Genomic DNA, 18,868 nt, shown 5'->3' with positions numbered 1-18,868 from the left:
ATGTCCCAACCAAAGAATACTCCAATTTGTTGCCCCTAAAACATTGAAATGTAGATGGAGTTTTTTTTAGAAAAGAAGGATCACCCCGGTCTCTACATCTGGGCGATGCATGCAGTCATTTTATTAATTATTCACGAAGACCTTATAAAGTAGTGCATCAAGTAGTTTGAAGCCATCATCTTAGCAACAACTCTTGCTACTCCTGTTGGGGGACGTTGCATGGACAACAAAAAAATTCTACGCACACGCAAAGTCTATCCATGAAGATGCATCTACATACCCTTGTAGATCGCTAACCGGAAGCGTTTATTAACGCGGTTGTTGTAGTCGTACACCTTCACGATATGTCCCGATCAAGTACCAAACGTACGACACCTCTGCCTTCAGCACATGTTTAGCTCGATGACGTCCTCGCTTTCTTGATCCAGTAAGAGAGGCGAAGTAGTAGATAAGTTACGGCAGCACGACGGCGTGGTGACGGAGGTGGTGAAACTATCTGCAGGGCTTCACCAAGCACAACGGGCGTGGACGGAGGAGGGACTAGAACTAGAGGGAGACGAGGCACCACACACAGCTTGGGGATTGTGGTGTGTTGCCCCTCTCCCTCCTCTCATATGTATAGGTGGAGAAGGATGGGAGGCAGCTTAGGAAGCCTCCAAGAGAGCCGGCGGCCAGCCCTAGGGCCTGCCCTGGCCGCGGCCCCCCCCCCCCCCCTTTCTTCTTTGGCGCCTCGGAGAAGGCAGGAGGGGAGCCCCCCTTTTCTTTCTCTCATGTGGAGGGGAAGGCAGGAGGGGCTAGCGCTCCTCCCTTTACTTCCCTAGGGCCGAAGGCCTAGAGGTGGGGCGCACCAGCCTCTTGTGGGCCGGTGTGCTTTCCTCGTTGGCCCAATAAGCCCAATAACTCCCCGTGGCCTTCCCGGAACCCCTTTGGTGATCCGAGAAATACCTGGTGCATTCCGAAACCTTTCCGGAGACCAAATATTATCGTCCTATATATCAATCTTTACCTCCGGACCATTCTGGAGCTCCTCGTCATGTCTGTGATCTCATCCGGGACTCCGAACAACATTCAGCCACTATTTCACATAACTCATATAATACTATATCGTCAACGAATTTTAAGCATGCAGACCCTACGGGTTCGAGATGATGTAGACATGAACGAAACGCCTCTCCGGTCAATAACCAATAGCGGGACCTGGATGCCCATATTGGTTCCTAAATTTTCTACGAAGATTTTTATTGGTCGAACCTATATGACAACATACATAGTTCCCTTTGTCTGTCGGTATGTTACTTGCCAGAGATTCGATCGTCGGTATCTCCATACCTAGTTTAATCTTGTTACCAGCAAGTCTCTTTACTCGTTGCGTACATCATCTTGTAACTAACTCCTTAGTCACTTTGCTTGCAAGCTTCTTGTGATGTTGTATTACTGAGAGGGCCCAGAGATACCTGTCCGTCACACAGGGTGACAAATCCCAATCTCGATCCATGCCAACTCAACAGTACATGTAGAGCATCTTTATGATCACCCAGTTACATTGTGATGTTTGATAGCATACAAGGTATTCCTCCGGTATCCGGGAGTTGCATGATCTCATGGTCGAAGGAATATGTATTTGACATTAAGAAAGCAGTAGCAATAAACTGAAATGTGATATGCTAAGCTAACGGATGGGTCTTGTCCATCACATCATTCTCCTAATGATGTGATCCTGTTATCAAATGACAACTCATGTCTATGGTTAGGAAACCTTAACTATCTTTGATCAACGAGCTAGTCTAGTAGAGGCTCACTAGGGACAAGGTATTTTGTTTATGTATCCACATATGTATTTAAGTTTCCGGTCAATACAATTCTAGCATGAATAATAGACCTTTATCATGAATAAGGAAATATAATAATAACCACTTTATTATTGCCTCTAGGGCATATTTCCAACAGTCTCCCACTTGAACTAGAGTCAATAATCTAGATTACATAGTAATGAATCTAACACCCATGGAGTCTTGGTGCTGATCATGTTTTGCCCGCGGAAGAGGTTTAGTCAACGGGTCTACCACATTCAGATCCGTATGTATTTTGCAAATTTCTATGTCTCCATCCTTGACCTTTTCACGAATGGAGTTGAAGCGTCTTTTGATGTGTTTGGTTCTCTTGTGAAACATGGATTCTTCCGCTAAGGCAATTGCTCCAGTGTTGTCACAAAAGATTGTCATCGGAACCGATGCATTGGGTATTACACCCAGATCGGATATGAACTCCTTCATCCAGACTCCTTCATGCGTCGCTTCCGAAGCAGCTATGTACTCCGCTTCATACGTAGATCCCGCCACGAAGCTCTGCTTGGAACTGCACCAACTGACAGCTCCACCATCAATATAAACACGTATCCAGTTTGTGACTTAGAGTCAAGTGGATCTGTGTCGAAGCTAGCATCGATGTAACCCTTCACGGCGAGCTCTTCGTTACCTCCATAAACTAGAAACATATCCTTGGTCCTTGATACGTCAATTTTGCATCATGTTTTTCTATTGTTATTTACAATGTTTCTATGCATAATAATATTTTATGGAGTAATTCTAATGCCTTTTCTCTCATAATATGCAAGGTTTGCACAAAGAGGGAGAATGCCGGCAGCTGAAATTCTAGACCTGAAAAAGCTATGTCAGAGTTACCTATTCTACACATCTCCAAATGAGATGAAAATTTATGGGGAATTGTTTGACTATATAAACAATACTAGAGCAAATAACTACCGGAGGGGGGCTACCTAGTGAGCACATGATACCAGGGCATGCCAAGCCCCCCAGGCGCGCCCTGGTGGGTTGTGCTCAGCCCAACCCACCTCCAGTGCCCATCTTCTGGTATATAGGTCATTTTGACCTAGAAAAAATAAGGAGAGGACTCTCGGGACGGAGCACTGCCGTCTCGAGGTGGAACTTGGGCAGGAGCACTTTTTCCCTCAAGTGGAACGATTCCACCGGGGGAACTTCCCTCCCGGAGGGGGAAATCAAAGCCATCTCATCACCAAGAACCCTCTCATCTTTGGGAGGCCAATCTCCATCAACATCTTCAACAACACCATCTCCTCTCAAACCCTAGTTAACCTCTTGTATTCAATCTTTGTACCGGAACCTCAGATTGGTACCTGTGGGTGGCTAGTAGTGTTGATTACATCTTGTAGTTGATTACTATATGTTTTATTTGGTGGAAGATTATATGTTCAGATCCATTATGCTATTCAATACCCCTCCGATCTTGAGCATGATTATCATTTGTGAGTAGTTACTTTTGTTCTTGAGGTCAGGGGAGAAATCTTGTTGCAAGTAATCATGTGAACTTGATATGTGTTTGATATTTTGATTACATGTATGTTGTGATTCCCTTAGTGGTGTCATGTGAACGTCGACTACATGGCACTTCACCATCTTTGGGCCTAAGGGAATGCATTGTGGTGTTGTTATTAGATGATGGGTTGCTAGAGTGACAGAATCTTAAACCCTAGTTTATGCGCTACTTCCACTATAAAAAAAATACACTTCCGTGATGATACGTGTTTGTCACAGTAGGTCATGTTTTCTGTCATGCATGTACATCCATGACGATTTTATGACAGAATCAAGATAGTCATACCTGTGCTGTCGTACAAGTGTTCCATGACATTACCAAAATTATCATCATGAAAGTGTCCACTTCCATGACGATAAATCACGCGTCATAGAAGTGCTTTAGTCAAGGGTGACCGACACGTGGCATCCACCGTAATGGCTCACCGTTAAGCTATCTGGTCCGGTTTTGGATCCGATAACCCGTTAACAGCTTCAGCCCATGGGGATTTTCCATGTGTAAAATCATCATTGGCTGGAGGAAACACGTGTCGACTCACCGTTGGGACAGATGTCATCCACTCATTGGACCGAAGGTGCCTATGATACGTCGACACGTGGCACGGCCCAACCGAGGCCCATTCCTGTGAAAAGGCCGACCCGTTTGACTTGGTAAAAAGATGGTGGGCCAGCCCATGGAAAGCTTGTTAACGACATGTTTGCATATAGCCCATTTATAGTCCGCTAACCTAGGGCCCATTACGACCTATCTGAATTAGACCCAGTAGCGTCATCTGGGCCATCCAATATGATTCCAGCCCGTTTTAACTTCCGGCCCATGTATGGCCCATGACGTCTTTTGGCCCATATGAGGCCCTTTGTAACTCTTGGCCCATTAACGGTCCGTGGTGAAACTGGCCCGTAATGAACAGTGTATCCCTTTATACCCATTAACGGTCCATTATTCCATTAGGCCATTTCCAGCCCATGTTATATTTCGGCCTTCTCAAGGCCCATTTATTATTGGGCTCATTTCCAGCATTCATTACTTACGGCCCGTTACTGACATTTTCTGCGTGTGGGCCAAATTCAGCCCGTGTTTACAGTTGGCCCGTTAATACGTTGGGCCATTTTCATAGTGTCATCAAATACGGCTGATTAACAACAACCCGTTATGGTCGGCCCATCGACGGACGATTCCAACTCTAGCCCATTTACGGCCATAATGCGGTCTGTTATTGGCCCATGTTTGGCCAATTGATCATACGGCCCGTAGAAGGCCCATTGATGATACGGCCTGTAGAAGGCCCATTGTGTCTATGATCCGTAGAAGGCCCATTGTTTCTACGCCCCGTAGAAGGCCCATTGTCTCTACGGCCCTTAGAAGGCCCATTGTCTCTACGGCCCGTAAGAGGCCCATGGTAACTACAGTAAATATGTTGCCCATGGTTATTGTGGCCTAGTTTTTAAAAATAGGTTATTGCGGCCACTAGCAAACCGCGGAAAAAGAATTGCACCGATTACAAGCAAAAAAATAAACAAGACAATAAGGAAATAAATAAGTAAGCAACTTACGCTAGGCTATCACGACTATTACACATATTACATCCACTGGGCATCAAAGGTCACCACCAGTGCATATAAACACGCCCACAAAAGAGTATACAAAACTGAGATCACTTCAGAAGGCACTAGGCCTGGCCAGGACGGGCCCCGCAAGCAGCCGAACAAGCTGATGACACCTCAGTTGTGTCAACGATAGATGCTTCATCCCTAGTTGTATGGCACCATAGTGCGCAAGGCAGTCCTCTGACATCTTCATTACATCTTTGACTTCAAGTCGAAGCTGAGCTGAAGCAAGCCTTTCCGCTTCAAGTTGAGACTGAAGAAGTCAAACTGATTGAGTCAGCAACTGCACAGAGGTTGTCTCACACCTGCTGGTGAGTAGCTTAAACTCACTGTCTTCATCAAGACAGGACCTTGGGGTCATCTCGCTGTCCTCAAGATGGTTTGGCTCACTATCTTCCCTAAAGTTCTTCCTGGCATAAGACATACGACTCTGAAAGAGAAACAAGGAGACACATAACATGTTTCACAATTATATAAGCAAATAAATGGATCTGTTCTGCATAAGGAACATGTTTTTACAACTACAATTTAAAACTGGTAGTTGTTGCAAACATCCAATCAGATGTAAACAACAAAGTAAACAGAAGTGGAGCAAATGATGCCTATCCAAATCTATACTAGAACAAAGTTTGAAGGCTTGAGAAGGATGAACTTACATTACATGTTAACACGGGCTGGACAAAGCCCTTCTCCATGTTGATGGAAGGATAATTCAAGAAATTCCCCAAAGAAAATTCTTTATAAGCGTTGCCATTATTCTACATTTTGCAAAGAGTAAATATAGATCAAATAATATTGGAAGAAACAAAGGATAATGAAGCTCATGTGCAGACTGATGATACATAATCAAATAGCAATTAATTAAGTACAACGTTACAAGGCAAAAGGTACTGACAAGAGGAATGCATACATCAACATGTGCAGTGGCATTGGCTTTATTCAACATTTTGGTAAGAGTAAATGTAGATATGGTAATTTGGAGAAAGTGGAGGGCAGGGCGGATAAGATGCAGAGTAATGCTAGACAATCAACTATCTCGTGATGCAAGTATAGTAATACCACCACCGTCCATTATTACTTGACGCTCAAATGGATGTATCTAGCACTATTAAGTTCTAAATACATCCAATTGATCAACAATTAATTCGATACGGAGGGAGTACATGAAAACAGGTACTTACATGAGCAATCCAAAACTTCATAACCATTGTGTTAATTCTACATTTATCTAAGAGTAAATATAGATCTTATAATTTCAAGCAAAGGGAGGATAAAGAAGCAAACATTTACAGTGATGCTACATAATCAAATAGCAATGAGTGTAAGTATGCTGACAAAGGGCAAGAGGTACTGACAAGACCAATGCAAAGCCCAGTATTGTTGTGAGATCCTATGATCCTTTGAGCAAGGAGATTCATCTGAAATTAGTTTTCATACAAGAGAGAAGATAAGGCACATGCAGAAATTTTGGAGTTCAAATTTTGAATTGATATCATATATAGTTGACGCTGGGCTCTTAGCGGTTCTAATAGGGGTTTGGGCAGTGGAGTAGGGGTAAAGTGTGGTACAGTTGGGCCTGTGTTTTCTGTGGCTGCTGATCTATCTGAGTTAACAGGTATCACTACCTTTTCCTAATACCTAGTTTGTACTATGATACGTCTCCGTCGTATCTATTTTTCCAAACACTTTTGCCCTTGTTTTGGACTCTAACTTGCATGATTTGAGTGGAGGTTATCTCGTTCCAAGCGTGTTTCCGGGATGATGAATGCGTCGTCATCCGGACTGTGCTCTTGTCCTGGGGCGGTTTGATGAATTCATCTCTCGGGATCATTGTGATCGGCCGTATGCTCCGAGCTGTGTTCGACGTGACCTGGCTCATCCTGCTCCATTGCTGGGTCCATATGGTCGTTGTTGCCTTCGGAGTTGACTGGGGTGTCGATCTTTCTAGCACTGTTATCACTATTTTTACTGTTGCTGGACTTGGAGCGGCGTCTGCGCCGTCGTTTTTGGCTTTCGTCCGGGGGTTTAATCCCGCGGTTTGTCGCCGGTGTCTTCTTTAGGCGTATCCACCATGTAAATGTCATATGACGAGGTGGCAGTCCAGCACCCCGTTGGTTCTGAATCGTCTCCTGCGCCAACGTCCATACCGTCGGTATCATCAGAGTCGAAGTCAAGCATGTTTGATACATCGTCAACAGTGGCTATGAAGTGGGTGGTGGGTGGGCGATGGATTTCTTCGTCGCCTTTTTCTCCTTTGAGCCGAACATAGTTCGGCCAAGAGTCTCCTGACAAAGAGAGAGATTTTAATGAGTTCAGCATGTCGCCAAAGGGCGAGTACTGAAAGATATCCGCAGCGGTAAACTCCATTATCGGAGCCCATCCAGATTCGGCGGGCTCGGGGGTGCGCGGACTTGGACCTACCGCCGGATACCAGTCCGGGGGTCTGGTGTCACAGGCTTCCTTGGGGGTGAAGTCTGTGTTCGGCTCTACCGCTGATGAGTGTGTGGCCTTCGGGGCGGGGTCCATCCACCCGTCCTCGGGCGATGCAATCTGCTCCGGATTTAGGTCCGGGGCTCCTGCAGGGGTGATATCCCGAGCATTGTCCGACAACAGGTCTAAGCCGTGCTCATCGTGACTGTCCGGCACTCTTGGCACAGGCCCGAATCCGTTGAAGATCAGGTCTCTGTGGATATCGGCCATGTAGTTCAAGTTTCCGAACCTGACCTGGCGGCCAGGGGCGTAGCTATCGATCTGCTCCAGATGGCCAAGCAAATTGGCCCGCAGTGCGAAGCCGCCGAACACGAAGATCTGTCGGGGGAGAAAAGTCTCACCCTGGACCATGTTGTTGTTGATTGAAGGAGCCATCAAGCCTTATAGCGACGATATAGAGGAACTCTCAATGAAAGCACCAATGTCGGTGTCAAAACCGGCGGATCTCGGGTAGGGGGTCCCGATCTGTGCATCTTAGGCTAATGGTAACAGGAGGCAAGGGACACGATGTTCTACCCAGGTTTGGGCCCTCTCGATGGAGGTAAAACCCTACTTCCTGCTTGATTGATATTTATGATATGGGTATTACAAGAGTTGATCTACCACGAGATCATAGAGGCTAAACCCTAGAAGCTAGTCTATGATGATTATGATTCTGTCTCTAAGGACTAAACCCTCCAGTTTATATAGACACCGGAGAGGGCTAGGGTTTACATGGAGTCGGTTACAAAGAAGGAAATATAATATCCGGATTGCCAAGCTTGTCTTCCACGCATAGGAGAGTCCCATTCGGACACGGGACGAAGTCTCGAGTCTTGTATCTTCACGGTCCAACAGTCCGACCAAGGTATATAGTCCGGCTGTCCGGATACCCCCTAATCCAGGACTCCCTCACCACCCTAAGAGAATTGAGCAAGATTCTCAGAGAAACAATTTAGAAACACCTAGTCCTTCTAAAAGGAAGAAAAAGAAAAATGACAGGACTTTGCATCCTTCTAGTGAACATGTTGTAGACACACCTGAGAATCCTAATGATATTTCTATTTATGATGCTGAAACACAATCTGGAGATGACCATGAAACTAGTGATAATGTTAATGATAATGTTCATGTTGATGCTCAACCTAGCAATAATAATGATATAGAGATTGAACCTGCTGTTGATCTTGATAACCCACAATCAAAGAATCAATATTACGATAAGAGAGAATTTGTTGCTAGGAAGCACGGTAAAGAAAGAGAACCATGGGTTCAGAAATCCATGCCTTTTCTTCCTAAGCCATCCAAGAAAAAGGATGATGACGATTTTGAGCGCTTTGCTGAAATGATTAGACCTATCTTCTTACGTATGCGCTTAATTGATATGCTTAAAGTAAACCCTTATGCTAAATACATGAAGGTATTATTACAAATAAAAGAAAGATACCGGAAGATGAAATTTCCACCATGCTTGCTAATTATACTTTTAAGGGTGAAATACCCTAAGGAACTTGGAGATCCAGGAGTACCAACTACACCTTGCTCCATTAAAAGAACCTATGTTAATACTGCTTTATGTGATCTTGGAGCCGGTGTTAGTGATATGCCTCTCTCTTTAAATCATAGACTTGAATTGAATAAGTTGACACCTACTGAAATATCTTTGCAAATGGCCGATAAATCAACTGCTATACCTGTCGGTATTTGTGAGAATGTGTCTGTTGTGGTTGCAAACATTACTATCTTAACGAACTTTGTAATTCTTGATATTCCCGAGGACGATAGTACGTCGATTATCCTTGGCAGACCCTTTTTGAATACTGCAGGGGCTGTTATTGATTGCAACAAAAGCAATGTCACTTTTCGTATTAATGGTAATGAGCATACAATACACTTTTCGAGGAAACAACCCCAGGTTCATAGCATAAATTCTATTGGAAAAATTCCAACTATCGCTATTGGAGGTTTTGAATTTCCTTTTCCTACTATCAAGAAGAAATATGATATTCTTATTATTGGGGATGTGCATATCCCCATTGAGGTAACCTAGTGCTATTCGTAATTTCTTTGATTCCATGTTATTCGGAATGAGTTTGTTAAGAAGAATTAATCAACCTTGTTAGTGGATTCCTTTTGATGAGAATGAGATGGATGAAGTTAGAAGGCAGAACCTTCTGTACCCTCCTTTAACTTTCTGTTATTTAGATTAAATGAAGTAAAAATATTATTTTTTGTCCGTTTTCTGAATTATCCATGCAATAAAAATACCCAAAAATAAAAGTTCTCCAAATGACCTGCAAATTTAGTATGATTTTTTCTGGAATATTTGAGAATATCTGGCACTGAGAACACAACAGGGGAAGCTGGCACCTAGCCACGAGGGTCCAGGGCGCGCCCACCCCTATAGGGCGCGCCCCCTGCCTCGTGGGCCCATGGTGGCCCCCCTCCACTTATTCCTGCACCCACACACTTCTTCTTCCTTCCAAAAAAATCACCATCCAGCTCAAGCACGAGTTCTAGCTCATTTTGCTGCGATTTTTGATCTCCTTGCTCAAAGCTCCATTCACAAAACTGCTTTGGGAGATTGTTCTATGGTATGTGACTCCTCCAATGGTCCAATTAGTTTTTGTTCTAGTGCTTTATTCATTGCAATTTTTTTCTGCCTAGGTGACCCTGTTCTTGAGCTTGCATGTTAAATTTATATGGCCCCAAGTAATTTTAATGCATGATATAGGCTCTAGGCACTTGTGGGAGTAATTGCTATCAGTTTTGTTGAGTTTGATTCACTTTTATTTTGAGTTACTAAAAATTTCAGAAATTTTCAGAAAAAGATGAAGAGATTGTTCTTGAGAGGCTCTTCTAGCCAAGGCTCCAAGGATAAACAAGCTAAGGAGAAAGAAAAGGCCAAGTATAATCTTCCTCGCGTGGCGGAAGTACGGTCGAGTGAATGGCCTTGTGATGATTTCTTGAGAGCAGCCGGAATTTATGATGACTTTTATTCTTTGGCTGATAATGCGGGCCTCACCGACTTCCTCCACGACCAAATCGAATAGTATCTCTTACCCACCAATACTTTCGTGCAAAACTTCTACTATTATCCTAAGAAATCACCTCCTTCAGTAGCGTTTCATTTATATGATGTGGCTAGGGAGATGTCATTACGTGATTTTTGCGCGGTTTGCAAAATATCCTTTGAGGGCAGCTTAGAGGAACCACATCGTAAAGATGTGGATGGATTTATTGATACTATTACTGTAGGAGAATCGAGGAAGGTTTCCGATGCAAGAATTACTAGCATACATTTTCCTGTTCTACCTACTTTCCAATATTTGCTAGTCGATGCTTAATTGGCCGCGGAAACTGTGGAAACCTTAGTGTTCCTGATATTATTATTTTGTTCCATGCTTTATTCCCTGATAACTCTATTAGTATGGGTGATATTATTGCTAAACGTTTAAGCCTGAACCGTACAAAGGGTCCCATCTTTGGAGGTATCTATGTTGCACGCCTTGCTAAACACTTCGAGATACCTATTAGGCATTATGAGAAAGAGGAAAAACTGCTGCCCCCTACCTTTTTAGATTACAAGAGCATGGTAGCGCATGAGTTTATTGTTAACAATGATGATAAGATGCTTTTGTATAATTTGAGATTTCATAAGAAACACAATGAGACTATTATTGTAACATCCCCAGCATCACACTACAGTAATCTCCCCCTAATGAAGGTCATGTCATCATGATCATCATGCCAAAATGCCACTTGTCCAAAATTTGCTTCAAATTCAAATTCAAATTGCATGTCAAATAGTTGCTTCTTCTTTCATGCAAATAAAATAGTTCATCCTATGGCAAATAATCCCTAGATATTTGTCATGTTGAAGCCAACATTTTTGGAATTCCCAAATTGCCCCTGGGAATTTATTATCCGGTCCACCAATATTTAAGATGTCCTTTTCATTTTCTAAAAATGCTTGGACAACTCCTGAAATGCCCAAACTTTTTGTGGCAGTGCTGGATATTGCAAAGTAATTATGTGACCAAGTTTCACATTTTTGCAAAATCTTATGGAAGCTCAAAATATTACTAAACCCCTTTCTGTAAAAAAGAAATAAAAAAAAGCCACTGTGCAATGGCCTAAGTGCACAGTGCCTAGAGCCCAGCCCACCACGGCCTCCTCCGCCCCCCTGTTTTCTGTTCAAGCGACCGAGGCACGCCCGCCGTTGCCGCCGAACCCACCTCGCCGACCACGCCGCTACAGGCGCCGCGGGTGGATAAAGATCCACCCCTCCTCCCCCCTGGCCTCCTCATCCATTCGCACCCCCATCGCTCTCCATCGTTCACCCCTCTTCTTCTCTGTCTCGTTCGCCCGTGCGCGGTCGTCGACGCGCCGCGGTCGATCCCGCGGCCACCGCCTCCCGATCGCCTCGCCGACGCGCCCTATCGCTCCGCCTCGCTCGACTGCCTCGACTACACCTCGTCATCGGGCTCGGGAAGGACCGCACGCTCGGGATCGACCTCACCTCTCCTTCTTGGTTGCCGGCGCCCGCCGTCGTCTCCGTCCAATGCTGCTGCTCCTAAGCTCGCACGGGCCTTTCTTGGCAGCCCGGCGAGCTCCTCCCTTCCTCCTTTCCTCTCCTCGCACCGTGCCATTCACCGTAGCTAGCTCGCCCGCAAGCCGAGCTCCACCGTCCGCCATTGCCGTCGTAGGGCTCGCCATCGAGCTCCTTCGCTCGACCTAGTAGCTCCGACGAGCTCCTGGAGCGCCGTAGACCCCGCCTAGTTGGTTAGTTTGGCCGTTCGCGTGCTCTAACGCTGACCCGCTCGCGCCCGTACTCCAGCGCTGTTTCTACTCGTCGCCGGCGCCGTTCCGGTCATTCCTGGCCCCGGCCGTCGCCTCCATCTTGCGTGCGACGTCGAACCGCGTCGAACGCACCTAGCTACGACCCCGGAAACCCCCTGTGCGCGAAACCCGACCCCTCTCCCAACGTGCGCCGCCGCGGAAGGCTCGCCGGAGCACTTCCGGCACCGACGACGGCGAGGATGACCTGGCACTGACGTATGGGGCCCGCAGAGCCACTGACGGGTGGGCCCAGTTGACTCATTGACTGAGTCAACCCATTGACATGTGGGGCTGAGTCAATAAAACATTTTTGATAAATAGAAAATCTGTTAATTAGATTGATTAATTAATCTATTCACCAATTAGACACTGACAGTGGGCCCCGCTTGATAATTAGTATTAGATTAGTCCAATTAACACTGTTTAATTAGTCCAGTCACTGACCAGTGGGTCCCACTGGACCCACAGGTCAGGTTTGACCTCAGTCAACCGTCCTGTTGACTGCTGACATCACTTCTACATCATGCTGACGTCATATTCCATTTCTGTTAATATAAATAAATCCAGAAAATTGTTTAAACTTTGAAAATTTATAGAAAATAAACCTTAGCTCGGATGAAAATGTTTTCTACATGGAAGTTGCTCAAAAAATCCAACGAATCCGGATACGTGGTCCGTTCATCTGTCGCATGCCCCTAGCATGCTGAACATGGAACATTCCCCCTCCGGTCATCTGTCTGACACAGGTTCGTAACCGGGAAAACCTTCCCAGTTGAATTCCCCCTTCACCTATAACGTCTAGGACTGCATTAGAACACGTCTAGCTATGCTTGTTGTCTTGTTATACACTTGCTTGCTATGTATTTACTGTTTCTCCCCCCTCTTCTCTCCGGTAGACCCGGAGACCGATGTTGCCCCTGTGATCGACTACGTCACTGACGACCTCTCCTTGCCAGAGCAACCAGGCAAGCCCCCCCCCCTTTGGTCATCCCGATATCGCCCATTCCGTTCTCTCATGCTTGCATTAGATTTTGCTACTGTTATTGTTTGCTCCTATTCTGACGCATAGCCTGCTTTTGTAACCTGCTTATTGTTACCTACCTGCTTATCCTAAACTGCTTAGTATAGGTTGGTTAGTGACCCATCAGTGACCCCCCCCCACCATGTCCTTGTTGCCCTCGCTTCATCATCGAAGACCCGATCAACGGGATCGAAGACCAGGCCTCGGCACCGCACATCACTTTCCCCTTAGTTGTTCGACACTACTAGGTTACTATCGAGTACTGAGGGTGAGACCTCTTCAACACTTCTGATGTTAACCCTGTAGTGTAGTCATTCGGTCGTGGTCATCGAGGGTGATTTCCTCCTTAACCACTTCCAATACGACTCTGTCGTGCAACCCCTCAAGTGTGAACCTCGGGGGTGATTCCTCTTACGTTCACCTTGATGATTACGTCTAGTGGAATTCATTGGGGGTGATTCCTCGGGTTTTCCCCTTGATGTTTGGACACATGGATACTTGGACTTTACCAATGTTACTTGGAAAGACGGGTCGACCCTGAGGGGTACCCGCGCGAGCTTAATTGCGAGTGATGTGGAGACGGGTTGACCTGGAGGGTGCCTGCGAGATAATTACGAGGTGTGGCCGGGCATTCCTAGCCCTTGCCGCAATTCCTTGAGACGGGGCAACGGGGTCACATCTTTCGTGAGTCTCTGCTTGTTACCGCGCGTTCCTAATCCACTATGATTTGGATATTTGATCTGAGGGGCCTCTGGCCTGATAGCATTAACCATCACGTGGGCATACACTACTAGGAAAAAGGCCACTAGCAGCGCGGGTAAAATGCTACTAGTAGCGCAGGTACTCGCGCTACTAGTATCGCGCTCACATATATCCCACGCTACTACTAACCTAACTACTAGTAGCGCTCATTTCTTATTTCCCACGCTACTACTAACCTAACTACTAGTAGCGCTCATTTGTTTCCCACACTACTACTGATAATTTAGGAATTAAAAAAATAAAAGTTAGATGTAGTATTCATGAATGGCAATACGCCCAGTGCAAAACAAAACCAACGTCACATAACATTCTCAAGATTCCATTTAACATCAGACACACACAATGATCATCGAAAGGTGGGTACCTTCCCTGGTGTTCCATCACCAACCTAAACAGACGACTTCCCTAGATGTATCTACCAAGGCTCGGAGCTTAGACGCCGGTGGACCCGAATCCTCCCTCCCCTGGACGGTGGCGTCGAGGTCCTCCACCTCGGCGACCTCCGGCGTCGAAATCACCTGGACAATCATCTATGCGACATGGCCACCAGCTTCACAGAGAAGTCCGCCTCTAAGTGGTTGAAGAGCACAGCGCCCATCGGCTGCGCTAGTCAGCGTCGATCACCCCTGCGCCCATGTCGAGAAAGTGAAAACTTGTTAGTACGCAAATTGCATCAGTTCAACTAAATGGTATATTTCAATTCACAAGACCCATTAATTAAGTTAAGATTCTTTCTCATCTAGCAATTTAAAGGGGCTCATGCCGAAAATATATGCTTAATTCCTCACTGGCTATTCAAACTAAATGGTCCAAGAACTTTGGGACAATCAACAACCTTTCCACTTGATCTCCGCTAGCTACTTTGGATTCAGCAAGAGAAGGAACATTTATTTGAACTGAAAAGAACAAGCAGGCAAGCATGCTATCAATCTTCTGGCTAGAATTTCACAAAATGCACCTGTCAAGTGTACTCTAACAATCGACGTGTCCCATCTCCTCATGATTAAGGACTCTAGCATGCCGACAACATGGAGCAAGATGTAGTCGTTTCCGAGCATACCAAAATGCTGTACCCAGGAACATATATTTCGGGACAACAAACTAAATTGATGGCTGCTCTCAAACCATACATCCAAACGACACAAATAAATACTCTAAAGAAACCTTGGAACTTTATCTAAAACTTATGTAAAGGGGCCAACTCAAAATTCTAAGCCTAGCTAACTCATTTTTCAGATATAAGCTTGCTGTCCAAATTGGACAGTGCAGTTTTTAACTGAACCAAGTTCAGTTTACAGCCATGATGCAGAACTAGATGCTAAAACTAACACCTGGAGGGGGGTTCCCCGACATTACTTCACTATGGATTGGGTAAAGAATCAATAAGGACAACACTCATGGTAAAACTCTTGCGTCAATGTTTGCAGTTTGGACCATCAGTTAAAATAAATGCACTAGCAAGTTAGCCTCTACATCAACCAGCATCAATGTTTGCAGTTTGGACCATGAGATTAATATTCAAATCCTAAAGTGAACTCTTCAAGCGTGGGATGTGCTCAGATTTCAAGAGAATTCTGAATACAAGATTCAGGAGGCTACTGGCTAGCACTGGGTAGTCGAATTACTGTCCAATCTAGAACCAATCTAGAACCAAGCCATGCAGTAAATCTAGAACAGCTCACAAATCTAACCATGACAGCTCTCCCAGGATCCAATCGTAAAACAGTAAAGGCGGCCCAAGCTAAGATTGAATTTTAGGCCTGGCACAGATATAGAAAAGAAAGAAGAAAACATAACATTCAATCCTTATTCTGTACACTACATACACTAGTATGACCATATTTAGTTTACTGCAATTACCATGTACAATTCAAATGAGAACATATAAGATCAAAGGTAGGAGTAAGACATGGATAAATACCTCACTGGCTGCCACAACGTCTAACTTTTTCTTCCACTTATTTGGTTGCCTCAGTCCCTGTAGAATAAATATTTGAAAATCTGTAACCCACACGTGATCAATGGAAGAATGAATAAAAGATAAATGGTGAATTTCACATCGTTGATTCATGGTTCATATGGTAACATCAAGCACATAACTAAGTACCTGATTCAAATGAAATCTGCAAGTTATCACAATTCACCGTATCAGACATGTTCCCTGCAGAACACAGGACGACGCAGGACGCCAACGCCGGACGCCAATCTCTGTCCGCCGGCGGCAATCGTACCTCGCGCCCTCGCATTAGCATCCTCGTTGTCAGGGTTGCCGCAGGCCCGCACGCAGCCACGCACCAACCGCTGAAGCCTTCTCCGCTAGTTCCTCTGATTTTTTTGAGGCGCTAATTCCTCTGATGGCTTCCCTACAGGCTACATGTAGGTGGCTGGTTCACAATGGCTTGTCAATTTACCAAGCCCAAGGCCCAAATAATGGTTCAGAAAATTCACCATGGAAGCTTTTATGTCACTATGTGGGTGTGAAACAAACAGAACTTATATGCCAGCAGTGCATATTAGAAGATGAAAATGCATGTCCCTCCGTAACATTTCTACTGCATGTTCATACTATGTTATGCATCTGATCCTTGCATGGAAGGGGTCTAACATACAGTGCCCATCCCAATTCCTACAAAGCAAACAACCATTAGTCAGTTGGTCTGTCCCGCAAAAAATCCCCTTCTATTATTATGATACATGAATAAATCTTTCAGAACAAACAAAGGCTGCAAGCAGGGGAATCACAGATAAGACCCACATGTCTGAGGCACTGCTAGTGGGTTAGCTACTGTACTGCTCATGCATATCTATCTGAGTATAGCTTTTTTCTCAAGAACCGTTCTAAGCTTCCAAGCTATTGCTACTCCGAATCAAATTATATCATCTACTATATATGTTCATATGATTAAATTTTTAAAATGTAGCCATTCATATCACTTCCAAAGATCCAAAATTTCTAAATCTTTCTGAATCTCCTCCTAGAGGATACCTTGGTGAAAACAAACAAATTATGCAGCGTTCAACAGCAAGGGTGCTTTGTCCACTGGAAGAACTCAATTAACTATCTATGACAAAAATATTATGCACATGATATGGACGGTTGTAGTAAAATCTAAATGAAAATACTTTCTAAACAAAATACTATAGAAGTAAATCTGAAATTGTTAGCAGCCTCACAAATAAGGTCACAGCTTAGAACAGGTGCTTGTTCCCACAAGGTTGCACAAGGTCGCAGCTTAGAATAGCTACAAAATTAACTCTGAATTACCTCTGGACGCTGGAGCAGGGTACCCTCAAGTTCTTGTGTGCACAAGGTTGACGCTTAGAACACAATGAGGTCCGCCAGGGTAACCAGATCGCCAAACAGCCACAAACAGACTTTGAGTTGCTGCGCATACTACAAATAAAGGGGGAACTGATTCAACAAGCCATCAAAATTAGCAAGGATAATGTGTCCTAGAAAAATAAAATAGTAGTATGTTCTTTGCAGCAGGTAAATTTCTTAGGACTAGGAACATACAGCATTTTGAGGCACTTGCAATATGCAGTCCCACTACTGTATCGGCCGCGAAGGGAACAATGACCTGAAGAAGACGAAGAAGATCCATGGTGAGGATGGCTGCTACTCTGCAAATCGACAGTACCCAAACAAGAAGAAGAGCGAGATTGACCTTCCCAAGGGCAAGGTCCCGATGCGCAGCGCCGACGAGGTGCCGGCTCCCGCCTTGCTTCGCAACCAGGGTAGAAAACCCCCGCAACAGCGCTCCTCCTCCTCCACCTGATGGCACCATTCGATTCCATCAACATTCAGCAAAGGGGGGAGTAGATCGACTTGCTGCTGCTGTAACTAGTGTAAATCAATTCGATCAGGAAAGGGGGGCGGTGAACCCTAGCCAGCTTGCTCACGTTGGGGATGGCGGCGGCGGCAGTGCAGGTGGGAGGAGGGGCGCCGGCCAGGGCAAGGCGGCGGCGCATGACGCTCCGCCCGACCGCCGCGTCCGAAACCCTAGTCGCGGAGGAGGGTTGCCGGTGGGCACGAGCGTCGAATCCAGCCGAAGGGGAGGAAGTAGCGGAGGGAGGCAAGCTCAGGAGCGTGCCTGGCGGTGGAAGGAGTCGCCGGAGCGAGGCGAGGCGGCCGGCGTATGTGGCTGTAGCGGCAAGGAGTCACAGTAGAGAGAGAGCGGGGGCTCACGCGAGAGAGGGGGAGTTTTTTTTTTTGACAGGGATGGGTGCCCTTAGTTGTAGCGATGCTCTTGAGCCACGCTACCACTGCAATCCAAACCGTAGAGCCGCCTAGCAAATACGCGCTATTATTGAGTAGGGTCAAAAAACGGGTTTCGTGGAACGATAGTAGTAACGCTGGTTGTATCTCGCGTGCTATTACTATTTTACTACTAGTAGCGCGGGTTTATAACCCTCGCTACTACTATGGCATGGTCCGGGGGGCACGGTAGAGACCGCTTAGTAGTAGCGAGGGTTAAAAACCCGTGCTACTATTATCAACTTTGTAGTAGCGAGGGATAAAAACACGCGCTACTAGTAAGTAGCAGTAGCGAGGGGTATAAACCCTCGCTGGTAGTAAGCGTCTGTGTATAAGCTTTTCCCTAGTAGTGATAGTATGGGCGTTCTGCGTCGTATACATCAGCCGAAACTTAATAGACGTCAGCGACTGAGCGGCGCGCGCCGGGTTGGACTAGTAAGCTCCTGCCTGTTTAGGAAGGTAGCTAGGTCTGCTCACCGGCCGCGTACGCAACGTGCAGGAGTTCTCGAGGAGATGGCCATGACCCCTGGGGGCATAGGTTTAGTCCGGCGTGCT

At 45.6% G+C, this 18,868-nt stretch overlaps 1 long non-coding RNA gene across 2 annotated transcripts; it reads right to left on the bottom strand.

Moving 5' to 3' along the window:
* Nucleotides 1-14,307: 14,307 nt before the first annotated feature.
* On the bottom strand, nt 14,308-18,291 carry LOC119339920. 2 transcript variants are annotated; one of them, XR_005164270.1, is made up of 8 exons: nt 17,959-18,291; nt 17,724-17,830; nt 17,573-17,636; nt 17,321-17,449; nt 16,504-16,681; nt 16,163-16,425; nt 15,977-16,033; nt 14,308-14,681 (listed from the first exon to the last, which is right to left on the bottom strand). It is a non-coding gene; the product is annotated as an uncharacterized LOC119339920 (long non-coding RNA). The 2 variants fall into 2 exon arrangements; XR_005164269.1 differs by having other exon boundaries at nt 16,163-16,681; nt 17,959-18,289.
* Between the last annotated feature and the right edge of the window lie 577 nt (nt 18,292-18,868).

This window comes from Triticum dicoccoides, chromosome 7B (genome assembly GCF_002162155.2).
Source record: "Triticum dicoccoides isolate Atlit2015 ecotype Zavitan chromosome 7B, WEW_v2.0, whole genome shotgun sequence".
Lineage (NCBI taxonomy): Eukaryota > Viridiplantae > Streptophyta > Magnoliopsida > Poales > Poaceae > Triticum > Triticum dicoccoides.
The sequence above is the reverse complement of the archived record's forward strand: the minus strand, read 5'-3'. Positions and strand labels throughout refer to the sequence as shown.